At 42.8% G+C, this 12334-nt stretch overlaps 1 protein-coding gene across 11 annotated transcripts in view; it reads right to left on the bottom strand.

The window, feature by feature from the left end:
* NFIA (nuclear factor I A) overlaps positions 1 to 12334 on the bottom strand; it is a 312201-nt gene that overhangs the window by 253145 nt on the left and 46722 nt on the right. The gene's annotated exons all lie outside the window — the stretch shown is intronic.

The raw sequence follows: 12334 nt of genomic DNA, 5'->3' as shown, positions 1-12334 counted from the left end.
CAGACAAAAATAAAGGGGGGAGAGAGGGAGAGAGAGAGAAAAAAAAGAAAGGAAGAGAGGCGAAAGAAAGAGAGAGAGAGGAGAAAGAAAGAAAGAGAAAGAAATAAAGGAGAAAGAAAGAGAGGAGAAAGAAAGATAGAAAGAAAGAAAGGGACGAAAGAAAGAAAGAAAGAAAGAAAGAAAGAAAGGGAAGAAAGAAAGAAAGAAAGAAAGGGAAGAAAGAAAGAAAGAAAGAAAGAAAGAAAGAAAGAAAGAGTGAAGAGAAAGAAAGAAAGAGAGGAGAAAGAAAGAGAAAGAAAGAAAGAGAGAAAGAAAGACCCTGTTGATACAATGTTTCCGTATCTCCCAGTCCGAGCTCTGCTGTACAAGCTGATAAAGAGGTAAATTCAGGTATTTATGAATACAAAGCTGCACCATTTACCTATTTAAAGCCAAACTCCATCCACTTGACGAGTCAGAGCCTCGGTCAGGCATTTACTGCTGTCTGTGTCCCTATCGGTTGCAACCAATCACGGGCGATGATTGTTTTGCACTAGAAAAACGTCCCATACACACCGAGCCTGAGATCCCCTATAAATTCACCGGAAAGGTCTTTTTTTTGTTATTCTGGTGTCAGCGAACCCGGACATTCTCTTGAATTTCCCAGAGCGGCACACAAACAGCACCCCACCGCCGCCCCGCCCACCGCCGTCTCAGACAAACAGGGTTAAGCTTCTCAGGCTATTCTTTGTTGTTTTGACTTTGACGATTTATGCAAATCAGATGTTAATTAGAGTAATTGTAACTAAATTCACGCTGGTGTAAACCGTCTCCTTTTGGTGGAGGAGTGTGGGAATGGAGGGCCGGCGGAGCCTTCGGCAGCAGCTGGGCCAACTCAACCCCAAATGGAGAACACATTCCTGCGCTTCACTTTCATGTCTTCACAATCGCTGTTTATGAGGTGATAACATTTTTACAAATACCATCATTTTTGCTTTTTTACATCGTAAGTGACAGACTGACGTTTTACAACTGGCTGGCTGAAAACAAGAATTGAGCGCTCCATCTTCAACGCCTATTAAACGCTGAATAGAAAACTCACATGCTAATGAGCTGTCGGAGAGGGGGGTTGCGGGAAAGGAAAGGGTGGGGGGGGGGCGGGGTTCCCCGAAAAGTTCTGATGAAACGCTATACACAATCTGACTGGGGGGAGACAAAGAACCGGTACACCCGGGATCACTCCGAAGTAACCCCTTCCATTAATCATACTGGGCTATTTAGCCGGGCACAAAAACCACTTCCTTTCCCCCCGTCGGCTGATGGGCACGCTAAAAGGAAACAGTGTCACAATTTGAATGTTTCCACATTGCGTGCTCCAGATTGTAACAATCTGTATAATGAGGCTGGCAAAAGCCCTTACAGTACAACCAGAGATTGTGTGCAACCACTTTAAGATACTCTGTTCTCACGGAGGAAGTTTGGAGCCCCCAAAACCTTTTCTTTCTAGAAACGTTTCAACTTCTTTTGACGCAGCTGCATGAAAATTGCTGTTGAAGTGATATAAACTTTCAAACTTCAAGATCATATATTGTAAAGCGCTGCGCAACCTGTTGGCGCCGTATAAACCGTGTAGAATGAGAATAAGAATAATACTATTTTTGGTAACAGAATCCAAAACAAATATACCTGAAAGTAGAATTTTTTTATTTATTTTTAGATCCCCCACCCCTTGTATGTATATATATATATATAAAAAAAATGGCAACCTCTACTTGCCTTCTTCATGCTCCAGCATTGTCCCCAACTTTCTCCTCGGTCCAGCACCAGTGGACCTCTTTATGCCCCTCTCCCCATTACCTGTGAGCCCAGTTTGTCCATGGGACACATCATTACACAGGTTGGGCTAACAGTACTTCAGGACTGTGGGGCCCTTACATGTCATTACGCGAGCGCCACTCTTGGAAAAATACCATCCCCCGCCAGAGGAAAAAGTGAAAGCTGCCATGACCTCACCAGAGTGCAGGAAATAGGGATGTATAGGGGTTTCTATTTTCTAAAAATAAATCAGAGGGATCCTCTGGGGTTGGGGTAGGTGGGTCACGGGGTTCAAAATGCTTAAAGGAAATAGAGATACTAAAGCTGGCCAATGTAGCATTATTATCACATGCTAACTCATGAATTGTTACCTTTAAGTTTATAATTTTCTATGCAAAGAGATAAATAAATGGCTTTCAAAATACAAAAGCTGGCCAGTGAGATTGTACAATGTTTCTTAGATTGTCCAGCAATTATGTAGGGCACGGTCCCTCTGGATTGCATGTAGAGTGTTTAGGTAGGTCCTGGTTGTACAATCTCCTTTAGGTCTACCAACAATTATGATTGTCCAGCAATTGTCCAGCAATTATGTAGGGCACGGGCCTGCTGGATTGCATGTAGAGTGTTTAGGTAGGTCCTGGTTGTACAATCACCTTTAGGTCTACCAACAATTATAAAGTGCAAGGCCCTGTCTGACTTTATACATCGTACATTGAATGGACTGTTTAGGTAGGTCCTGATTACACAATCTCCTTTACATCTACCAACAATTATGTAGGCAAGGGCATTCCTGATTGGATATCGATTTAACTGACTGTTTAAGTAGGCCCTTATGGTATATCGTTTTGGTAAACCTTATCGCCACTGTATAAAAAGATTGCTAAGACTGCAATGTGGATGGCCAGCTATAGACTGCGTACAGACGGGCGTTTTTCTGGGTCTAATCCCTTGCCCCTACATCAAAATGAAAGATGGATCCTGGCTAATTGAAATGATGCTAGCCAAGCTTTTAAAGCATACCTGTCATGAGAGACACAAGTGGGCCCATTGTTGCCAGACTCCTTCTGAAAATGGTAGTTGCCTGGCTGCGTCTGGCATCAATACTTTAACATCAATGGCCCAGAACAAGTTCACAGCAAACGAACATCAAAGAAAACTCAGAATTCTTTACCTTGTTGTCTCTACATGTTCTGAGTACTCAAAGTACTAAATCAAAATGATCAATCAGCATGTATCAGTAGAAATGGTCAATGGCAACCATGAGACCTTTAACCCCTAAACCTTCCACCAATGAGGTCCTGGGATCAATTCACACCTGAGACAATATCTGCATGGTGACTCTAGGTTCTCTGGGTATTTCTTGAGGACACCACGCATTTCTTCCTGAATCCAAAACACACTGGTAAGTTAAGGCAACTCTTTCAGGTGACAAAAAAACTAAAGATGAACGGTCCCTGCAATAGAAGGTGTTATACTCTCTAGGGGCCCATCTCTGCTATAGTCCCTCCGTTCTACAGCTGCAGCCTCCATTGGTCTCTTCAGCCTTTGACAATGCCGAAAAGTGTTGCATGGGCCATTGTTCAATCCTCAGTTCCCCTTCGGGACTTGGCAGTGACATAGAGGTCAGAGGAAGAAACCACAGTATGCAATGAGGACACAGCAATCCAACAATCCCGGGAATGTTGACTGTGAAGAGTCTCATGGAGGTTCTAGCGCTTCACAGAGTGAAGGTAGGAGACATGGGCCACCAGAGAGATCAGTACAAATTCTCTCCTTCCACGACAAACCATATAAATGGTGCTTGTGTGTGACTGCAGACTGTAAGCTCCTTCAGGTAGAGAGACACAGGTGATCGGTTTTATGTAATCACTCCTGTCACAATTGTGAGCATTATATACATGGAAGAAATTATGACTGTCAATCAGAAGAAACCAGACAATTGCAGCTCTGAATGTAACGCTCCATACCCCTGAACATGGTGACATGCAGTTTGTTCAGCAATTAATACCTGGAAGATTCACTACCAACTTAGGCAAGGCTTCCCTGGCGTCCACCTCTGGACAGTGTTAGTGACAGAACAGAATATCGAGAGAAGAATCCGCTGAGTGTGTTAAATGCGCTGCACACCTCCTGACCACATGAGAACAAGAAATAATGTGTTTAAAACCACAGGGCCTTTGTTTTCACAAATAACAACTTAACAAAAGACATATTGTTGCATTAGAACAAACGTTGAAAGCGATGAGTCAATCTCTGCCGCATTACTGAATGAGTATAAAGATAATGGTCTGGCGAATTTTTTTTTTTTTTTCTAGGGTGTCATTAGATGTGATATCAGTTAACTGTCTGGTGCCAAAGTTATTTCCTGTATGAAAGAGAATAACAAAGATCCTTTCATATACGCAATGCAGACTTTCCATTCACTAGAGACCGGTGACATCACTGAGAATGCAGCCTATCCATTCACTAGAGACCGGTGACATCACTCAGAATGCAGCCTATCCATTCACTAGAAACCGGTGACATCACTGAGAATGCAGCCTATCCATTCACTAGAGACTGGTGACATCACTGAGAATGCAGCCTCTCCATTCAGAAATATATAAGTTTGCATTCAGTATCATAAATGTCTCTCTTTATAAAAACTATAAAGTCCTTTCATTTTCTATGATAAGAAATGTGCAGATCACAGGAAACTCACAGCTATGCTTGAACAGCTTCAAATGTTAAGATAATATTCCATGAGTCATCTTGACTGTAACTTTCAATATGTCCGTACAAGAGGCTCAAAGAGACTTTTCCAGTAAAATGTTACACCAATTAGTATCCTGTAACATGCAGTACAGACGTCTCGCCCATCACTCCAGTTAAAAGAAAGAAAAAAAAAAAAAACGTAATTAATTGTTTACTGCAAAACAAACCATTCTACCAGAGGGGTCACAGGTCAATGCCTGAAGGTCAAAGACTTGCTGCTTTCCTTGTTTCACGGTTAATTGGCCAATTTGTTGGCTTTCTCCAGCACTAAATATTGATGGTTTTATTGCCCTGAGAGACCGGCCTTTCAGATTTACGGCCCACTCATAGACACAAGATAACAGTCTGGAGGAACCTGTGATTTCTGAGTCCTACGAAGGTTTATTTAATATTGCTGGTGTGAAGATCAGTAGAGCTGGAAGTTTTCAGCTGTTTTTCGATGGACAATGCTTATTCTTCTAAATCAAGATATTTGAGCAATCATATAATATGTGCGTGCATTACCTGACCTGGAAGTGGAACAATCCCTTCCATAATATCTCGTCTTGTACTAATTGTACTAATTTTATAAATGTGCGCTTTTCAACCGCACATAAAAAGCATTGCTGTTAAAGAATCAATGTTCTATATTAAAATAAAAGTCTGGTTAACACTGGCTTGTGTGTAAGGCTTGCAACATTGTGCAGGCATTAGCTAGTTGCTGGTGATATAGATGGCAGGTAAACATCTTTAAGAGAACCTGCCTCCCCTTCTCACAGCACTCTCCGGATTGGCTGAATTGGAGGACATTCCCTCTTTTCAGGAGAGGTGGGAAGGATTGGCCCCAAACATGGAGATTTTCCAACAATACCTCTTCAGAATTGGTCTGAATTCTCGCCTGTGTTGGGTTACCTTATGATTTAAATCAGGGCTAGACATGTCCCAGTAGCCAGGTAGCCAATGCTTTTTAAGGACCGGTGCACAACTAGGCGACACCTCACCGCATGGCAATCGTTTACGATTCCTTGCGGATTGCCGCGCAGTCAGGAGTAGCCTGGGTGTGCACCGATCGCGCAGTGGGTGCCATAATTTTCTAATGGCACACCAGTCGGCCACGATTCCGCCCGTGCTTCTGAACACGAACAGCTGCGAGTCGTACATGTACCTTTTTTCTGCGATTGCTGCGCGGATGTCACCCCATTGACATTAATGGGGCCGTGCGGCAATCGCGACCTGCATTGTGCAGGACCACACGATCCCGGGACGCGCGATCCCGGATCTCATAGGTCTGCACGGAGAGCAGACTCCGACAGCACTTTAGCTGTTGCCAATGGAGCTGTTTCAAAAAAATACTGCTGACTCCTGGATTGGACAGAATGGCACCTGAGTTCAATATTTATTTGTCCACCCCTGGTTTAAGTGGTTTTGGTTTTTTTTTTGGCTTTCATGTTGTGCACCTTGCTGCCCTGCCCTCCGCAAGTCTGAACCTTTTACAAAGCTGGCTGGTGCATTCCCAGGTTACAGCTCCGACCTCCCTCTGAGCTAACTGCATGAGATGGAGGTTACACAGCACAGAACCATAGCAATAAGGCTTGACCTGCAGAACCTGGCCTTAGGGAATTCTATCAAACAGAATAAAGTAGATCTAAACCCAATCACTAAAATCTCGTACAAATTTTGATCATGGTAATGTATTTCCAAAAATAGTTTCCAGGCTTTTAAAATCTGCAGCTTTTATTAAAATAACACCTGGTCCCCTGAAGATCCTTGTCCAGGTACTTCCTGTGAAAGCATGACAACCGTCTCCCAATTGTGCTCTTGTTATGTCACCCTGATATCTTCCTGAAAATACTAACCATATGGCTGTCTTTGGCTTCTACTATTCACTGACCCAGAACAAGTATGCAGAAAGTTAAAACAGAACTACCGATTTGCACAGAGATGTGCAGGTGCTTGCTGCGAACCCAGTTTGCCTGAGCTCACCCAAGCCTGTGCAAAACTTTTGAGGAACTCCAACAAACTGGGTTTGTATCAAGCCCCCGCACATCTCTACTGGCCTGCAATATGTGTCTGTCACAGTTTTGCACGGGTTTGGGGGAACTCCAACAAACTGGGTTTGTATCAAGCCCCCGCACATTGCTACTGGTCAGAAAACACCGAAGCCACTAAATTGGCATGACAGCCAAGCAACCAGTATTTTCTCTTAGCGATGTCAAGAACGCCTCTATCGACTTTCTGTCAGTGCAGATTTGCCTAAAAGATGAACAATTTCAATGTTTCAGTATCCCGTAACATCAAAATAAACATTTTTGTTTTAGCTTCAGCGCTCCTTTCAAAGCTTGAAACATGACTCCAAATCGCTCATTATCCGATCCAATATTTCCCAATCACCTATAAAGCCACGTTAACAATTCCAGAATCGCATAAAGCAATGGTAATGACACAAGTCGCGTTATAAGCCTTAAATGTGTTGAGTCATCGTCTAAATTTTCATTGCAATTTGCAATTATTTTTCAGTCCTTTATAGACTGTTCTCCGTCGCTTTTTACCCTTCCGCCTGGCAATATTTATTACGTGCCGCTTTTTTTTTTTTTATGAGAGAAGATTCCAGCGGCTGGGGAAAATGAAGCGAGCGAGGGGACGAGCGCTGCGGATTTGAAATAGCCATTTAGCCAAATTGCATACCTGTGCTGTGTCAGCTATACAAGACATTCATCTCGTTCCATTGGTCTAATGGATAGCAATTGAATTTAATTAGCAAAACTACTCAGAGATACAGCGATGGCGTGTGTAAAGTAATGAAATATTCCTTCCTTCTTCTCCCCCACCTCAATCCCTCCAGAAAGATCTTTATTACGTCCCTCTGTCAAAATATTTTTAAAAAAACCTTATCGAAAGGCCGGTTGGGACTGCTATGACGTTGTCGGAGGGGGGGGGTGTTTACCGTACGGTTACAGACTCGTGTGCGGGCCCAGGGCGAATAAAAATGATGGTTTCAATGTTAAACGTTGTATAGATTCAATTACCAGAATGTCCCCATTAAAAGCGCTTTTATGGTATGAATAAATGCAAATCCTTCTCAGCGGATCGATACCTGGACATAATTCTATAGGCCTATAAATTATTTTCCTCTTAGAAGAAAGAATTAGACCAAAAAAAAAAAGAGTTTAAGGAGATACAGATACCGCTTCACAGTAACTTTTTATGAAAACTCATTAACCCTTCGCGACCTGCTGGGCATTGTGAAGTGGAAGCTTCAGAACATTCCAGAGATTGCAGACAGCTGATGCAACAATGTGAAAAGGAAAAAAAAAAAAAAAGTAATGTTTAGTCCAAGTGTACCTGTCATCTACACAGAGATAACTACTTGGGTGACTCGGTAAACAACAAAGTAGTTGCTTCGATGATTCATTGATTGAGTCTGGACTGGACAAATCTCAGGGGCCGGGAAGGCAATACCCATGGTATCTCTTCAAAGTATAACAAACCCTTTGGGCACGTTCACACCATTTTCTGGACCAGATCTGGAATACCGCAATTTTGCTGCGTTCCGGAGCTGTTTTTTTTTTTTTTTTTTTAAATGGGCTTTCCAGTGCGTTTGTATGCGTTTTTGATGCATTTCTATACCTTCCAGTTCATTCCAGACTGGACAAAATGAGGCATGCAGTATTTTTCTGATCTGGAACGAACTGCGCTGGTGTGAACAGAGGCCAGAAAAAGTATAGGGATACATTAGGATGCCTTTTGGGTCTGGAAACAATCTGGTCTGGTCTGGAGATGATCTGGATGTGGTGTGAATGGGCCCTTAGACAAGTCACAAGATTCAAAACAGATGCTCCTACCACTAGAAGACTGGCCGGCAACCACATTTGCTCCTGCTCACCAGCTTTGCCGGGCTGTGTATTCCTGCCCTGGAGTTCAGCCTTGATGCATTTCATGCTACAGCGCATAATCATAAGGCCTTATCACTAAGCACTGTAGTGCGAAATGCGTCAAGTTTTTTTTATCTGCCGTAATGTGCTGATGAAAAGGAAGCCTCCATTTCTGCATATATAACATCCCTAGACATTTATTACCTATAAAAAAGGCCTCATTGGAAGATTTCCTCTCCCGACCTGCTCTGGTGACAACCCAAAATATTATATTCTCCCACGTTTTCAGTCCCAGTGCCAACTAAACTCTCTAGTGGGGGCACAGCATTAGGAATATAACAGAGGTTCTAACCCATGGCTGGACAAATTAATATGAAATTCAGAAGCCAATCTGTCCAATCCAGGAGACAGCAGGACTTTTTTTTTTTCATAGCAGCCAGCTCCATTGACAGCAACTAGGGGAAACCTCATATACAGGTGAAACTCGAATAATTAGAATATCGTGCAAAAGTAATTGCAGTAAGTGCTGCAAAAGGGGCCCAAACCAAGTACTGAGTACATATGCATGCTTGTACTTTTCAGAGGTTTGATATTGTTCTATGTACAATCCTTGTTTTATTGATTGCATGTAATAATCTACTTTTTTGAGGTTGTGGATTTGGGGTTCTTGGGGTTTTCATGAGCTGTAAGCCATAATCATCACAATTATGACAAATCACGGCTTGAATTATCTTGCTTTGCATGTAATGAGTCTCTCTCATATATTAGTTTCACCTTTTAAGTTGCATTAGTGAAATAAATGAACTTTGCACGATATTCTAATTTTTCGAGTTTCACCTGTATTAGGTGCCAGCTGTAGTAAGAAGCATTGGGGCCATGGCTCCTGGGATTTGTCCAGCCTTGTTCTAAGGCCTCATTCACACGGCGGCGTACTCCCATAGAGATGAACATGCTGCTGCGTACAAATCACACGCGGCACCTGTCCTTCCCGAGAGCGGCCTGATATAGCCATGCACACCGGATCTGAATGGGCCGACTCTTATAAGTGTGAACGAGGCCTAACCCTTATGCACTCAATCCAAACCCTCACAAAAATTGGTTTTGGGTACCTTTTAATAATCTTCCTAATGTAAACCAGGCCTTGAATCCAACTGGGCAAGAACGTGTTGGAAGGGATTCATCAACGTCTCCATGATTTGGAGCAAGACAAGCAGATATTTTAGCCATGTCACATGAAAGATCTGCCAGTCAAAGACCAATGCTGTTATTGTTTTGTTTTTTTTCGTAATAAATAAAGTTGTTTTGAAAGACCGGCAGATGCTCAATACTTTGGAGATACAATAGCAAAAAAAATCCCCGTAACCAGGGTTAAATATTGCTTCTCCATCGTCAACTGTCAACTGGGAATTCCTCTGCCTGAGCTAGGCGAGGGCGAGACATCGGTAACCTTGCTTAACACAGGGTTACGTACGTGCAAATCCCCAGAGTCTGTCTCTCTTGCAGGGAGACAAAGTCAAACCTTGCTAGAAACAAACGAGAAAACGGTGCCTTGGGGGGTTATGACATCAGGAAACAAAGGCCAACAAACAGAAAGACAATTAATGGGCCATGCTGGGGGAATCGGATCAGAGATGGAAAACATTCATTAGAGTGCAATGGACGTGGAAGTCCATCATAATGCATGAGGTGACTGGTTGCTGTCATGGAGGAATCTGCGTAACACAGCGTGCGGATGAATAGAGGTCCTTTTGTTCCAGGTCGCCCTCAAGGTCAAACGCACACAAGGACCTGCTGTGATTGAAGCTCTGTGACATCACAGGCAATCACTGGACTTCCAATGTCTTGAAACTTTTGACTTGGAACAGGACAGTCCATCGTACATCTATTTATTTTTTTAATATAGGGATAACGCAAGGGTGGAGAAGTTAATATGGAATCCAGTCTGCTCAATGAAGGAGACAGCAGGATCTTTTTTTAGGAGACTTATCCATTGACAAAAACTAGAAAAAAACCTCTAAAATTAGGTGAAAGCTACATTTTCTAAGGAGAATCGTCTACCTGGCCCTTGGGATTTTTCCAGCTTTGGGCCTACATTACAATCCTTACTTATGATCCTACAGGCAGCCAAATCTTTGACAATGAACGATAGGCAGGTTTTTTCTGATGTGTTATATTCCAAAGTATTTTCATTTGTATAAACATAGACTTGTGTATTGCTCATGAAAAATATATGTAGAGGAGTCTTTCTCAACCGTTTTACCCCAGAGACCCTTTAAAAAAATGTTCCGGATTCAGGGAACCCCTGCTAAGATAAGTCAATTGGTGGTCATTGGGAAAATGCTCCTCACATTGGTGGTCAGTGGGAAGAATGCTCCTTATATTGGAGGTCAGTGGGAAGAATGCTCCTTACATTGGTGGTCAGTAGGAAGAATGCTCCTTACATTGGAGGTCAGTAGGAAGAATGCTCCTCACATTGGTGGTCAATGGGAAGAATGTTCCTTACATTGGTAGTCATTGGGAAGAATGTCACTAACATTGGGGGTAGGTGGGAGGAATGCTCCTTACATTGCTGGTCAATGGGAAGAATGTCCCCTACATTGGCAGTCAGTGGCAAGAATGCCAAGTGGTTGTCAGAATGCCACCCTTACAGTCAGCTAAAAACATCATTGGGGTCATCATTCTGCTGGCTCTGGTCAATAAGCCACAGCTGAAGGGAACCCATAGCAATCTCTGGAGGAACTCTGGTAGAGAAAGAATGATATAGACTGTTAATGCAGACTTGGGTTTATTCCCTTCGAAAGGAATTACTCAAATCATGTAAGACCTTACTATGGTGTCACTTTACTGCATATTTGTTCTTGAGCAGGGACCCAGAAGGTAATGAAAGCATGGGATGGGCCACAAAACTAACATTTTCATACGCAGCTTACGAAGGACAACACAAATGAAAAAAATAAATAAATAAATATCCTTTTAAACACAGGAGTATATTTATTGCCTTATCCCGGGGAAAGATTTGGATGTTCTTTTTTCTTCTTAAAACAAGAAACAGACAAATCTAAACACGAGCACAGGGCCTGATGGCAGAATGAAGAAAGAGAATGGAAGATTAATCTCGGCTCCTCACCTCAAGGCTACTTGTGGCTACAGAACAAGAGAAAAAAGAAGACACTACACACGTCCACCCCACGCCACTGAGATTGCTGATAATACAATGTAACACTACAAAACAAAAAACAAAGACTGAGTCCAACGTCCTGGAACAAAACAAATATTTTATGGCGGGTTTTCGGAACGGGCCTCCTGCGACAGAGGAGAGGGTCTTGTATCGGTCGTGCTAACTATATTCTTTTTGATTAAGTCTGGCCAGTGCTGAGGACTCTAAAAGGGGAACACTATTCAGAATAAAAAAGAAAAATGACATAACCTGGGCTAAGCTCATCACTACTCACAGCCCATAGGGCTTTGAGAGCACTGATTTGTAAATGGGCGGTAATGGTAGTGCAAGGTAACGAGTCCCCAATGTCTAAATGTCTCCTGCAGAATGTCTCCAACCACACCTGTAGTATGTCTACAGTTTCATACCATCTCAGGTAGCATGTCTGCAGTCTCTGACCATCTCTAGTAGCATGTCTCTCATCATCTCCTGAAGTATGCCTGCAGTCCTTGACCACTTCCTATAGCATGTCTGCAGTCTCTGACCATCTCCTGAAGTATGTCTGCATGCTCTGACCATCTCCAGCTGTAAGTTTGCACTCTCTGACCATCTCCTGTAGTATGTCTGTAGTCTCTGACCAACTCCTGTTGTACATCTGCTCTCTCTAACCATCTCCTGTTGTACATCTGCGCTCTCTGACCATCTCCTGCAGCATGTATGCACTCTCTAACAGACCTCTGTAGCATTACATATACTGAATATTATGTGCTGCAGTTAA

Source organism: Nanorana parkeri, unplaced genomic scaffold, assembly GCF_000935625.1.
Source record: "Nanorana parkeri isolate BGI_ZX_2015 unplaced genomic scaffold, ASM93562v1 scaffold131, whole genome shotgun sequence".
NCBI classification, from domain to species: Eukaryota; Metazoa; Chordata; class Amphibia; order Anura; family Dicroglossidae; genus Nanorana; species Nanorana parkeri.
The sequence above is the reverse complement of the archived record's forward strand: the minus strand, read 5'-3'. Positions and strand labels throughout refer to the sequence as shown.